This window comes from Orbicella franksi, chromosome 3, assembly GCF_964199315.1.
Source record: "Orbicella franksi chromosome 3, jaOrbFran1.1, whole genome shotgun sequence".
Classification (NCBI taxonomy): Eukaryota; Metazoa; Cnidaria; class Anthozoa; order Scleractinia; family Merulinidae; genus Orbicella; species Orbicella franksi.
In genome coordinates, this window is record NC_138147.1 from 14,528,764 (window position 1) to 14,542,881 (window position 14,118).

Genomic DNA, 14,118 nt, shown 5'->3' on the forward strand with positions numbered 1-14,118 from the left:
GGCATTATGCCCGTTTTTGGATTTTTTGGCGGGAATCTTTCGAGGCTCGCAAAAAGAGACTCGCGGTTCGCGGCTCGAAGCTCGCAAAATAGCCTCCCCCGCCAAAGGGTCGGGGGGGGGGGGGGTCAATAGCCAATTTTTTTTTAAAGGGGAATGTGATCTAAACTGGGAATTCCGGGGGGATGGGGGTAAAAACCATAATAACCACCTTCGTGGAGATATGGCTAGTTTCTGGAACCACATTTAATTTATAAACAACAGATGCAGCGCTTACATCCAACGCCAGTCATTGAATTTTATTTGTTTTGCGCAAATTAAAACATAAATAATATTCTTCTTCAGTCATGACCTGATCACTTCGCTGAATGTGCTGAATGTGGTTTTTCCCCTGATTTTAGGGGGAAATGGCGGCGTTCTATGCGCGTGCAAGCAAGTTATCCTGGTCTCTCTCTTCTCCCGCATGTATTCAATACCATTGTCGCCCCTAGAGTCTGGGGATATCGGAGAATGATTCAATCCCTATATGGAGCGCGCGGGAAGGGTGAATTCAGTGACAGGACGGGGTACCCTGTAAATTCGGCGTGTTTCTTGTTGATCAGTTAAATTGGAATATTTCATCCTTTTTCAGCAGTGAGACTGACAACATAACTGTTTAACAAGGAAATCAGCAACACATTTACTCGAAGGTCATTGTTAGTTATATAGCTGGCAGAACAGGCGGGGAGAGCTCGCAGAACGCGGCAAAGCGGGCAGAGCGCACGGGTCAATACACGACCGCGTAGCGCGGCCACAAACATGAAGCGCGAGTCGACCGACGATTCAGCCTGTTCTATGGCCATAATTATGTCGAAATCAGGCATAGACTTCATAGGCAAAGCCATTGTTTATAACACGGCTTTATCAGTTAGTAGTCAGCAGGTCAGAATCCCCTACCCACTGGCAAACCAAAAATTAGTACTTCTTAAGTTTTGAAAAGGAAGCCCTGTTGGATTGCCTGGAAGGTTTTTTGAATTCAATGCTCGCAATATTCTCCATTTCTGTTATCTTCATGATGTCATTTATAAGTCTATTGTTGTGCTCTGTATGACGTAATTCATAACCTTTTACATGCTTGATCTTCGTTGGCTAATTTCAGAAGCACAGGTTTTCAGTTGTCATCATTCACTGGAAGGTTTTACAGGAACCTTACTGATGTGAAATGATCAATGCTAAAAATCCACAGATTTAGAATTGGACATCCACAATGAATCCACTTGGAGTGTGTGATAATCAATTTCAGATTTTAGTGCGGAAACTACCCAGTCCCTGGATTTATTTGTTTCTTACACGTGGAACCCGTGACTTTAAATATTGTTTTGAATTTACAAGTAACGACATTTATAAAGTTTCTTATTTCTCAGGAACAATCAGAGAGTGGAATAGACTCCCCTCTGAGATAGTATCTACCGAATCTCTAGACGGTTTTAAAAGCAAACTGGGAAACAACTTGCAAGATTAGTTGTTTCATTTCATTATTCTTTTAATTCTTAACTTCATTTTAGTATTATCGATTTATACATTTAATTTTTCATCTATTTTGGGGGTATTTCTGTAACTATTTCATTGTTATTATCTATTATTTGTTTTTTAATTTTATAGTTGGCGTAATAACTCTAGATAGTTTTTTTCTTTTGCCGACGTAAACATGTAGATGTAGATGATAGAGAATGGCGCCATTATAGCTAAAGTCATTTTTGTAATAGTCTGTGCGCGGTAATGGAACATTGAGTTTATTCACAGAGTTGCTTAGGTCATATGCGATTTCTCGCCTTTCAAATTTAGAACTGAGGTAGTCTGGAGCCAACCCGTGCAGAGACCTGTAAACCATCGTAGCTCTTTGAATTTGCTGCTGGCAAGCTAGATTTTTCCACCCTAGAAGTTTGAACAGGTGACCAGCGTCTACGTCATAGTTTGAGTAGGTCAAAACGCGCGCTGCTCTATTTTGTAGCTTTTGTACCTTATTCCGTGAGGTATAAGCACCAATGAAATACCATGCGGGCATTCGCGCCAAAACATGATAGAAGGTCTGGATCATGATATCTTCTCACGTGAAAATAACATGTGGTATAGATCATTGTTGCTATGTTTATGTTGTCAATCGCGGCTTTTGCTACGAAAGTGAAATGGTTTGGTACTGCATTGATGTTTATGTAATAAATAGAACATTGCATTGTTGCTTGGAGATACGAGATTTCTCTTCTCTCGTAAAAAATATATATATATATTTCACTCGTACGCTTGGCCTCCTACTCAGTTGCTCTTTGGACTCGTCACGCAATCTTCCTCTCCCACGAACGTTTGCTGAAACACAGGGTTATTTCTGATCGCAGTGCACTTCCCTATCTAGGCAGCAAACTTTGGACGCACAGAAATTTTGCGAGAGACTTCAACGGATACCAAAGTGGCCTTTCAACGAGTATGTGGACAAAAGGTTTAACAAAAGGTTTTATCGGCAAGCCATAGAGTATTTAACACGCGAAGAGGTAGATGGACGTGTTCGTACGTAGGCATTCGTTTGGCTAGTCCCTTGTAAATACTGGAAGCCTGCGCAAGCTTGAGAAATGATGAGGAAACCCCCCAAAATGCTAGAGTGGCCTCTTTCACCGAGTGTCTGAGACATTTATGGTGTTCTGTTTAAATCCCCCTCGAGAAACTATAGTGCATATCACCGTGAAAAAGATGAAGTGTACGTAAATCTACTAATCCGGACGGGATTAGACCAGTCATATTTACTTTGAAAGCGTTGTCGTTGACATGACACACAACAGTTGGCGTTATCGTTTTCGCCCCAAGGGAGCCTGGCCTGGCTCTAAAGCAATTTCCACGTGATCTCCAGCTGATCTAAACGAACAAAGGGAAAGGAATGTGTTGTTTGTTTCAGTAGACGTTTGTGGGGAAGGAAAGATTATGTGACGATCCCAAAGAGCGTCAGCCTGGGAGGCTATCGTTCGCTCGGCTCATTCGACGCTTGCCGACGCGTGCGAGGGAGGTTGATCTTAGCCTCGATCCCAGGCGCTCTCTGGGATCGAGGTTGATTTGATCGAGGCTTGGCAGCAAAGCGTGTAATCGATACATTTTTCTGCCCTGAGCCTCACCTGGGAGAAACAGAGTGCGTAGCAGAAGGCGAAAAAATGAATGGTGGGATTTGCTCTGTTTCTGCGCCCCGTTTTGTTTCAAAGATCACCAGCTAAAGAAGCGACCAGATTGTGTTGCCTCGGGAGGAGTGCACTTGGCGAGTTCTGTGCAACCAGATGTGTTTTCAGGTCGAAAGTTGTGCTGTGCTGTTTAGCGTCTAAATCAGCTGTTTACTGTTTACTGTTTACTGGGACGCTACACGCTCTTGTTGTGACCATGCCCGCTTACACCAACATTCAGTTTCTTTTCAGGCATTCAAGGAAGGTTTTTCGAAGGCTGTTAAACTCTTTCCCTCGCTTTGTTTTGGAACCCGAAGAAATCGAACGACCGAAATAGACATCTGTCTTTGAGCTTCGATTGCGCGCCATTTCTGACCATTTTCTGTTGAAGGAGTGGAGATGATGGCGAGTTACTTGGTTCGGCAAAGGCTTTCAGGTGAGTTCTGTCCTACCAAAGTGTTTTCTAAGAGATAAAAGATTTTGCTATTAGGATAAGTTTCTGTTTCGAGCCGTTTATCAGGTTGAAATCCAAACTAACAGCTTTAAATCCTCGCTAGATCCGGAATGAAAGCCACGTGCACGGAACACAAATTCACTACTATTAAAATTTGATAGGAACTGGTCTAATATCTGATCTTCTTGTCACAGATTCAAATGAGTATTCATGGCTGATGCTGCAAGATGTTAAAGTTTCGTCCAGCTAAATGCAAACCAGTAAATCCGAGAGGCTGAAATGTGTTGTGGAAGCTTGCATGAGGAAGAGGAAGGTATGCAAATAGCGTTCGTCAATGAAAACTCGTTATTGCTCAGGATAAAGGAAAGAGTAACAGTTTAGGTTTTTCAAGTTAAGGTATATGTTTTTTGTGGCTCGGCGGCTCGACGGCTCGCCAGTTGGTTTCATTGTTTCGTGAACGAGTAGGGTATATTTTTTAGTGGCTCGGTGGCTCGATGGCTGGCCAGTTGCATTCAGAGTGTTATGGAAAGATAAAAGTATACTTGTAAGAACATTTCAAATACATTAACGGAGCGAACTTTATTTGAACTGTAAAATTAACTAGCCAATTAAAAAATATGAGAATTAAAAATACAAACAGTAGTTGGTCCCCCAAAATAACCAAAATTTGTAGGGAGTTTTGGCCCATTTTTCCTTAATTTTCATCACCCTTGAAATCACTGCTAAAAATTTCTCCCAATTTTTCTCAACATTTTGCTTTTTGAAAGATGGAAATTGGCCGTTTAGAAGCAGAGTTATGAATTTTTAAATATTATTTAATTAGCAATTTTTATGGACATTAATAGAACTTTGACAGAGCTGTCATCCTATGTGTCAATTAAGTTGCCATGACACATCATTAATTAATACAGAAAATACCAAGAAATAGGGGAAATTTTAATCAAAAGACTATAAGTATTGAATAAAAACAAACAACCTGACATTTTCTAGCCCTTCTAAGATCAAGGGTTGAGGGATTAACGGTTCTGTTTCCATGGCAACCACCTTATTTGGTATTATATGTCAGCTTATCAAGCAAATGGAATCTTATGATATTCAGTCTAAACAACACAGACCAGAAACAATAATATTAAAGGTAACAAGCTAATTGGGGCTGCTCCGAGTTAAAAAACCCTTCTGTGGAGGAGGTATGCATATTTATGGAACTACACAATCCCAAAAAATATGTTCAAGTAAATATTAGTTAAGTAAAATTAAATCCCCCTTGTCTAAATCTTTAAGTAATGGCATTGTCCATTCAACATCATCTTCATCAACATCATATTTTATAATGTACTCAGGATCTGCTCCAGCAGTAACATCATCAGCAAAGCGTAAGACAGTTGCATTAAACCATTCTGCTTGCTTAGAACCATCCTCAATGCAGTTGTGCATTACTCTTTTTCCAACAAGGAGAAGAGGATTTTCTCGAAACTGGGGAAGCATTTTTTTTGCTCCTGGTAATTAAGACCTTTTGACAGGAATCTCTTAGCTTCTTTGCAAGCGTGGCTTTCTCTTCGGATAAGATTTTGGCCCAATCATCTGAACTCCGGTAGGTGAGTCCACCTTCATTTTCGGGCTCAGTTTCTTGAAAGTTGTTGTATTCAAGAACTTCCAGTAAGTGTTGGACAAGCTGCTCAGCTGAAAAAAGGACCTGTTTGCCTCTCACAGTTTTTCTTTACTGAAAGTGTTCCCTTGTCGGTGCTTTTGCTTGAAGGACAACTTTCTGAAACTGGAGCTGTGTAACAAGTGCCTTTTGTCTTTCCTTTTCAGAAGCAAACTTCATCAGACCATCCTTAATTTCTTTTTCAGACTTCCATGGACCCCCCAACTCTGTAATGCCGTTGACTAGATTAAGTCTTTGCTGTCGCAATTTCTTTTTGGCTTCCTTCTTTGTTCTCTGTTTTTCTAACAACTTCTTGTTCCGTTGCGGGAAAATTTTGAGCACAAAGTAAAGCTCAGTCCAAAACAATACTCAGTATGTCAATAGCTAGCACCTAAAGGCCATAGATTTTCTCTTTGGTGGAATAATAATATACAAGCAAAACAACACTAATATCAGAATGTTAAACAAAAGGATACCTATATTAGTATGTACAATATTCCAATAATAGTAGCAAATTCAAGTGGGACATGAACATGTTTTACTAATTTACACAATTTACTGAATACAACAATCACCAAGCTTCTGCTTCAAGTTCAGCCGGAAAATTCTTAAAGCCCTAACTAGCACATTTTCTTTTCTTTTCTTTTGTAATAATTTGCATGTATAAGTGAAGCATAAAATCAATTGTGTAAAAAAGCTCAATAAAGCAAAGAAATATCTGCTTTCGTTCCGTTTTATTTGAATCCGAAAGGCTTGTTGAAGTTGATGGCCCCTGGCAAACTTGATCCTTGCTGTGCGCCATGACTTCTTGGTGCGCGTTGGAACTCGCATATTATAACTCACTCTCCAGCGCATGAAAACTCGTCAAATTCGACAGATTTTTTGTTTGACAAAAACCTTAAATTCTATAAAATACTCCAGGTGTAGTTTAAACCGAATAACTATAATAAATCTCTTTGAAATCAGCTTCTAATTTAGATAGTCAACAATATTTTGTGAACTGCGAACGTTTGACCAAAGAAACTACTGCCTAGGAGTCCCCTGATCCTTTAGCCCTATTGTTTCATACATTAGCCATTGTTTTTCAGCTAATGAGCGCTGCAAAATCGAATTTTGCCTTCCCCGGGTCAGGTCAGGTTTAGTCAAGCATGGCGGCCACGCTTCACTTGTGATCCCTGACGCTGAGTGATAGTTTAGTCGGATTATTAGCAATAGAAATACGCTACCAATCACAATGAAATTTAAAGGTTTTATTCTCAAAGGTATCTTCTAAAGGTGGGCGAATTTTAATTGTAGAAGAACACAATATATTAACGAGAATAAACGGAAAGTTTGGAAGTGGTAATGTTTTGGCTCGATTCGCATGGGAAAATCACATGACTAAACTCTCTACTAAAAAGCCATTAATTTACATTTGCACACCTTATTAAGGGAGAAGATATGTGGAAACTGTTTGGTAAATACATTGCAAAGACGGAATAACGAAGCTTACCATGTTCATTAAAAAAATTGTGTTATAAATAAAATTGTTGAAATTCAGAAACGAAATGAGTTAGTGTCGTGAAATGTGTCCGGCTGCCTCTTGCATATTTGTGGTAGTAAGTTTATTGAGAGGTTCAGAAAACTTATGATCAAAGTCCTCCTGCTTGCATGGGGTGTAAGCTGGCCACTCAGGAAATTCTGTGGGATTTTTCTTAATAAAGACAGCAACCCTCTGGTTGCATCGAGGCACATGAACTTCTACAAAGTTCCCATACTGGCCAACTTCACATAGACAACATTCGCTTCTGAGTATGTAATATTAATGAGGAATCTTCAAAGGCTTTTTAAACTAAAAGAAGATAACTGATGTTTAAAAATTAATTGAAAATCTCAAGCGAAATAATGTGTTTTGCTGTTATTTCGTGTCTGTCAAGCCTCAGTGTGTCAGTCGTTGGCGCCCTTGTTGTTTCTCACGGAAAGAAAAAAACATGACGGGAAAAGCTTTTAAACACCGGTAAACTCCCAATGCTTCGGAGTACAAAATATTTTTAATGAATCTTCGAATTGTTTTAAAGTACACTGATTGCTGTAATTTAAAATTGAAAGCAAAATTATGTGTTTATGTTCTGTTATCTCAGTGAATCCTAGCACGCCTGTCAGTCGCTGACGACGCTTGTTGAAACTACAGGTACAACAGCAAAAAATACTTTTACTGTAAAGCGGTAAGCCAGTTTAAGGAAACTGGTCTATTCTATCGGAAATGTTTGATGACAAGAAGTAAGAAGGCGAAAGACGAAACTGTATCGCAGTGCAGTCCAATACGGTAAATGTTACACGGTAAATGTTTTGTTTTCAGTACACGCACTTTTAATATTTTGTACTCATTACACGAACTTAATGAGTTCCAGTTGAACAACTGCGTGTAATTTTAGACGCAATATCGTGTCTACCGCATGAAATTACGTGTGTGCAATTACACACATTTTCGTGCGTTTGCATGTAAGGTGCATGGACACTGCGTGGACACTGCGTGTAATGTGCGTGTAGTACACTTTACGCGTGTGTAATGCTGCAGTCCCTTTGACCAGTACTGTAGATGCGTAGAATCAGCAGCTCAAAGAGGGTAAGGTCTTTCTACCATTGTGAGAAAAAGGTGGTTAAGACCAGAGCAAAAGTAGGTAATGCCTCTGTTAAACTTTCCACTTCCTCAATTTGCCAATGCTGTTTTCGGACACATAGTGAGCATGAGCCATCCATCCAAGAGCAGTTGTGGTTCAGGCTCTGAATGGACCAAATTGGCAGCCAAGAGGTCTGACAGGTCCACATACTTCCCAATGACGATTTGAGTAACCAACTTGGGTGGGAGGGAAGAGAATCCTAGACCTACTGTGAGCGGCTGTTCCATCAAGATACTTGCACTTTGACCAGGGAGCACGAATGGGACTCAAGACCAACTGCATGTTCTCACACAGCTGGCAAGCAAAACATGTGAGCCCTGCAAAACCCGGTATGAGACCCCACGGAGCATGGTTGCCCTGAGAGACCACTGGCAAGCACTGGCTTGACTCAAAGTTCCCCTTAAGTACGTTTAGCCACATTAAATTTCTTGTCACCCACATATACAACCAGTCCTGTATCACACCAGTCTCACATGCTCAAATATTTTTCTGTTCTGGTCTTGTCCACAAGATGAATTACTCAAAACGTTTTTCTTTTTAAAGAATACACTCAAAACATTTCTTTTTAAAAAAGCCTTTGTGCAATTCATTTTAGACTAATGTTTTTAATTTTTAGATTATTTTTTTAGATTTTTGCTGATAACTATTGTAAAGCCCCTTTGAACATTAGGATACTAGCACCATAGAAATCTTTCATTATTATTGTTTTTATTATTATTATTATTATTATTATTATTACTCAGAAAAATAATATGGCATATTAATTAAATTGTAAAGTACAAAAAGTACAGGATAGTTAAAAGAAAGTACAGGTATTTCAAGCACCACTGCAATATCAAAATCAAGCAACTACAGAGATGAATATTATCAATAATAAGTAATAAACACTTTCTTCATATCAAACCCAACTTGATGAAACATATTCATGAGTTTATGCAATATACATGTACTACTGCTAAGGGAAACCAGATAGCCAAGTTTGTTTATTGCAAAGCTTAGTCATAATGATTACAATCATGTATGTGACAAGAATTGAGCTACAAGAAACAAAGAACACTGGTTACATCAGTTCGCAAATGTGTAGCCATTATCATTTGCTGTTGGGTTAGTGCTGGAACAGGAAAGTGCTGCATGTAATTACACTGGCTCAACCAAATCCCTAATAACTGAAACAGTCCTCTCACAAAACTTTATTGCCTCCTGGATTTTTTTCATGAATTTTGATAATAAAATATTGGAAAAAGATGTAAAACGTGGTCATTTCATGGTACAGTGCAAGGATCTTGTTTGCATTTCTTGACATCACATTGAACAGTTCTTCAAAAGAAAAGTGATCGATGAGGAGCTGTGGTTGTTTTTTTCTTCATTGTGGTCACCAACATCACTCTTGGCTAGCATTTCTTCAATTTCCTGTTGAGCACCTGACAGCAAGTTCAGGGCACCTGACTTGTTTGGACTATTTTTCAAAGCAACCACAAACCACAACAGTGTGGGCTCCTTCCATTTCTTGTTGATTGCTATACAGGTAGATGTTCCTATAAGTGATGCTGTGGTTGTCAGCAGAGGGAAGAACAAGAACATTTTGGGAATTCCAGTGGATTTTGCGTGGCTATCGATAAATGTCAGCATCTCACTAAGACACACTGTTGTCCAGTCAAATAGAGCATTTTGAACGTCAGTAGTCCTTTTTCTATGGTTGTCAACAATGGTAATTTAAGTGTGGTTTGACTTTGTGAATGACATTGTGACACAAGTGCAACTGAGAGAAATGGCTTGAAGATGCAAATAGACAGCAAGAATCATGAATTTTATCCAGCATTTCAAAAGGTAATTATTGTTACTACTATTACAGTTATTACTATTGGACTGCATTTCTGCAGGATTGCATTTTAATTAATATCTGTAATGCCCCATGGTTTGAAAAGTCAATGTTTAAATTTGTGTCATCTGGAAATGGATTAACTGCCACAATTAACCCCTGGAATACCAGAGATGTTTCTTGTGGACACCATCAGTCTTTAGGATTTAGAAAAAAACAATTGTATCCACTGATCTCTTGATCTCTTGATCTCTTGATCTCTTGATCTCTCTTGGTCTGCTTAACAACATGGCCAGAAATGAAGGATGTCATGGCAGCAAAGCATGGGCACAACTGGAATTTAAATATTGTTGAACCATAAAGCATTATCATAAAATACAAAATCATGTATACGTAAACAATGGATGCGAAAATTTGGGCTGAGCACATTTAGAACATCATTTTGCAGAGATTGCCACCTTCAAATGGTCATTACTTTTCCTTTCTTACCTCTCTATTTCCAAACGATATAAAATTATTTGATATGACATTCATTCCATGTGATGCTTTTTATTCACCCCAAAATATTCCAGTTGTTAGACATTTAATTTTGTTTCATTAACAGAGAAAATGATCACTGCTTATGAACTCAAATTGGAGGCTATAAAAATGAAAAAAAAAAAAACAGGAACAATTGTTTACCTCAAACTCAGTGAATGTAAGTGAATATTTAACGAGATAAAGTCGAGGTGGATGAATACAGCATATGATAGTGGATGAGTTTAGAGTGCAATGATATAGCTTTTTGAGATACTAAAATGTGTGATTCTTGAATTCACCAGTGGAAGTATCTGGGAAAGGGGTGGCTGATTGGAGGTACAGTGAGATGTGCTTGCTAAAACCTCTTTCTTCATTCCCTCCAAGTTTCCCACATTGCTCCATAATGCAATGTCTCAATAATTTGACATTTTTTTTTTCATTGCATCAGTTAATTTGCCTTTAATTTGTCCAGGTGTTTCCTCCTTCAACTTCTTCAACACTGTTCCCATTCCCTTTTGCACATGTCCAATACACCCGTGTTTGGTCACTTCAATTCCAGCATGTGAGTGAACATCTTTAACTTGCTGATGACTTGTGCCATCACCACGTCCATCAAGTTCTGTATATCTGAGTGTGTGTGTTTCTGTTGAATGCCCAAGTATGTGTTCAACCCCTGCAGGCTCCAGGCTGGTACAGATCATTGGGAGTTTTGCAGTACAGTATATTCTGCTCTCCACAACTGGTACTCCACACTGAAATGACAACAGCACATCTAATTTGTGGGGTAAAATCTATGCATCTAGAGATTGCTATCACACCACACAGGACAATTGACTATGTCACTATTTTCAATGTTCTGTGTTCTTATTTCTGTAGCAGGATCTGATATACTCTTCCAATCGTATTATTGCTTTGGTAATGGTGTTGCTACTCTTTTTGAATGGTTTTGCTGCTGAGGATGGTGGCATGTTCATTAGAATGCAAAATGTCTTGGCACCACTGTGAAACAAGGTGTCTATTTTCCTCGGAACTGTGTGTCTGTTTCTTTGAAGAGGAGAGGTCACTTTTCCAGCCACAGTTTATGCAGGAAAGCTGCAGACAGGAGACACAGCCTCTTCTGTTGAACTGGTGCTTGGTTAGTGTCACACTCAAGGGAGGTCTTAAAAAATTGGGATTTTGATTGATCAACTGAGATCCACAAAAAAAGAAAACAGAAAATAATCATATTTCCCATGTGCACTCATCAGCAAAATTCATGATTATCGGGTACAGCCAAAATGAAAATACCTGTATTAGTCAAGGCTTTCAATTTCTCCGCAAGTTTGTACAACCTTATTGCTGTCTTGCATGATCTCTTAGATTAGAAGGCTTTAGCTTCCTGGACATCAATTTGTGTACTGTGACCTATGTTCCTATTGCCATCATGCTCATTGAAGACGGTATCTGACCTTTGTAACCTCAAAATAGCAAAGTATCTGTGGGGGTTAATTTTTAGAATATGAAAATGAATGTTAACTCATCTTTGTCTTAATTTTAGAACACATATTTGCAATTCTGCAAAGAAATCAAGGTACAGGTAAACTAAGTAGGGAACTTAAAATACAACAATGCAATACCATATCTTTATTGACACTCCCCTGGTGGAGCTTTTTCAGTGACAATACAACAAAATAAAATAAATAAATGAATAGTAGTTATTTAACATCTATTACAAACTTTTTAAACTACATCATATAAAGGTAAAGATGTTTATGGGTCATCACTGTTTAAGAAGTCCTTAATTTATTTTTGAGGAAAATTTTGAGAGAAGAGGTTGGCTTGAAGGTTTTAAGAATATTGTCAAGATTGTTCCAAATATTTACTATGCAAAAATACAAAAAGAACTCATACCAGTAATTCATTTATACGGTGGTGTATGTAAGAGTTGAGAACCTTGGGTAGTGCACTCAGTATGCTTAATTCTTATTGTGACCTGATTGCTAAGAAAGAAAGGTCCTTGACCAGTCATACTTTTAAATGCCATAATGGCATTACAGTATGTTCAAAGAAGAAAAAATGAATTGTGTAAGTTGAACATTTAACTATGTTCAGTTCCATTAATAAAATGATACTGACAATAGCTCATGAGACCTTGCTGTCAGGATATAACTAAAACAAGCAATTTTCCTAACCCTAAACCCTAACCCTAACCCTAGGTGAATTTTTTTCAAAAATTTGGTGACTTTTCCCTTTTCTTTCAATTCTTAACAGTTGACCTTTTAACATCACTAGGCTCGAGGTAATCATGATGTTGTCTTCAATTACAGAGATTCACTGAATTATTGTTGATACCTCTAATGGTATCAAATACTCCATGCAAAAAATTTAGGCCATTTCAAGTTCTTTTATTCATTTCCATGTTGCAGATCCCATATTTTGATCAGGCTGCAAACGTCATTGATTGAAAACATTTCTGATCAGTGGTCAAGAATGTGTGAAATCTGAATGTCAGAAAATTCAAGAAGGAACTTGGGATGAATGAATGGTTTTACTTTGTCACTTGCATGTCTTTTCATTAGATTTGCTATTGGACCTGTTTCATGTCATTTCATGTCATTTCATTTCCTAGAGGGTTCATTATCAGATGGCTTCAAATATGCATGATATAGCTCAACACCGTGTAGTTCTCAGATCATACTTGCAGGTTACAGAGCAGTTGTTGCAATAAAGGTGTAATGGGTCAGGTTGGTGAAGATGCTCTTCATCAAAGTATTGCTGTTGAAGTGTCAGTCTATGGTCTTGTTTGACGCACTCTTCCGTGTCTTTGTCTCTATGCATTAATTATATACCATAATATAGATGGTAAGCTGTTGTTGCCTGACAGGGGAGACTAATGTTTGCGGACTAACATCTTTATCTGGGTGTGAAGGATCCTTTACGACCTCTATTGAACTGCTGCTTTTCTCCCCTGCACAGGCAGTGTTCAGGCCAGAAAGTGAAACTGCCTTTCTCCACCTCACTGGAGTTGGTTGGGTACTCCTGCCACAGTGTGATGGATGGTCAAATTTCAGTGTCCTTTACATGGACTCAATCCTACTTGATATCTCCTCTGTGGACCTTTCTTGGTTTTCCTGGAGGCATTTCTTGCTCTTTGGTTCAGCATATGAACTAAACCATAGAATTAAGGCATTCGCACACAGGTCTCAAGAAGTTTGGAATCACTGAGAGTCGAGAAAGTGGGACTTAAGAGTTCAAGAAAAACTTCTGGCAAACAGTCATCTGCTTTGTAGGTGAAAGTACCTGTTACCTTATCCTGCTGCCACTTATACCATGCTTACATGAATTGTGTCATGCTACAAAAGAAATAGCTTAACTTGTTGTGATTACCATAAACATGGTATCAAGAGTATGTGGCATGCAGGAACACTGAACCGTGTAAATCAGTGCAAACGACCCAGATAACAAAATTTTAAAACTTCCTCTAAATATGGAGAATTATTGTTAAGTACAAGGAAATGCTTGGTTGTTGTTGTTTTTTTGGGTCTCTGTTTTTTTTTTTTGTTCAAAGGCAGATATAAAACAACAATTTCAACATCAGACATTTACCTGCACACTGACAAAAATTTAGCAACTATTTGACATGATTCTAACCTACAGTGAGAATTAAAATGTTAAAAGGATCTTAGTAATATTCCATTCAATTCTTACTCCGTCATTTCCAAAGGTTGGTTCAAAAAAAACTTTATACCTCTCAGTATCAATATTCTCTTCCACAAAGAGATACATGTAGCTATTGGGGTGAATTTGTCAAAAGTACTCTTCTGGTAAAATTGCAAATTTGCAAGGCATTCAATCTGTTTAAATCTTCT

At 38.4% G+C, this 14,118-nt stretch overlaps 1 long non-coding RNA gene across 1 annotated transcript; it reads left to right on the top strand.

Moving 5' to 3' along the window:
• The first annotated feature begins 2,814 nt into the window (after positions 1-2,814).
• LOC145481392 (uncharacterized) lies at positions 2,815-4,461 on the top strand. Its single transcript, XR_014048635.1, has 3 exons — positions 2,815-3,302; positions 3,426-3,609; positions 3,822-4,461. It is a non-coding gene; the product is annotated as an uncharacterized LOC145481392 (long non-coding RNA).
• The last annotated feature ends 9,657 nt before the right edge of the window (positions 4,462-14,118 follow it).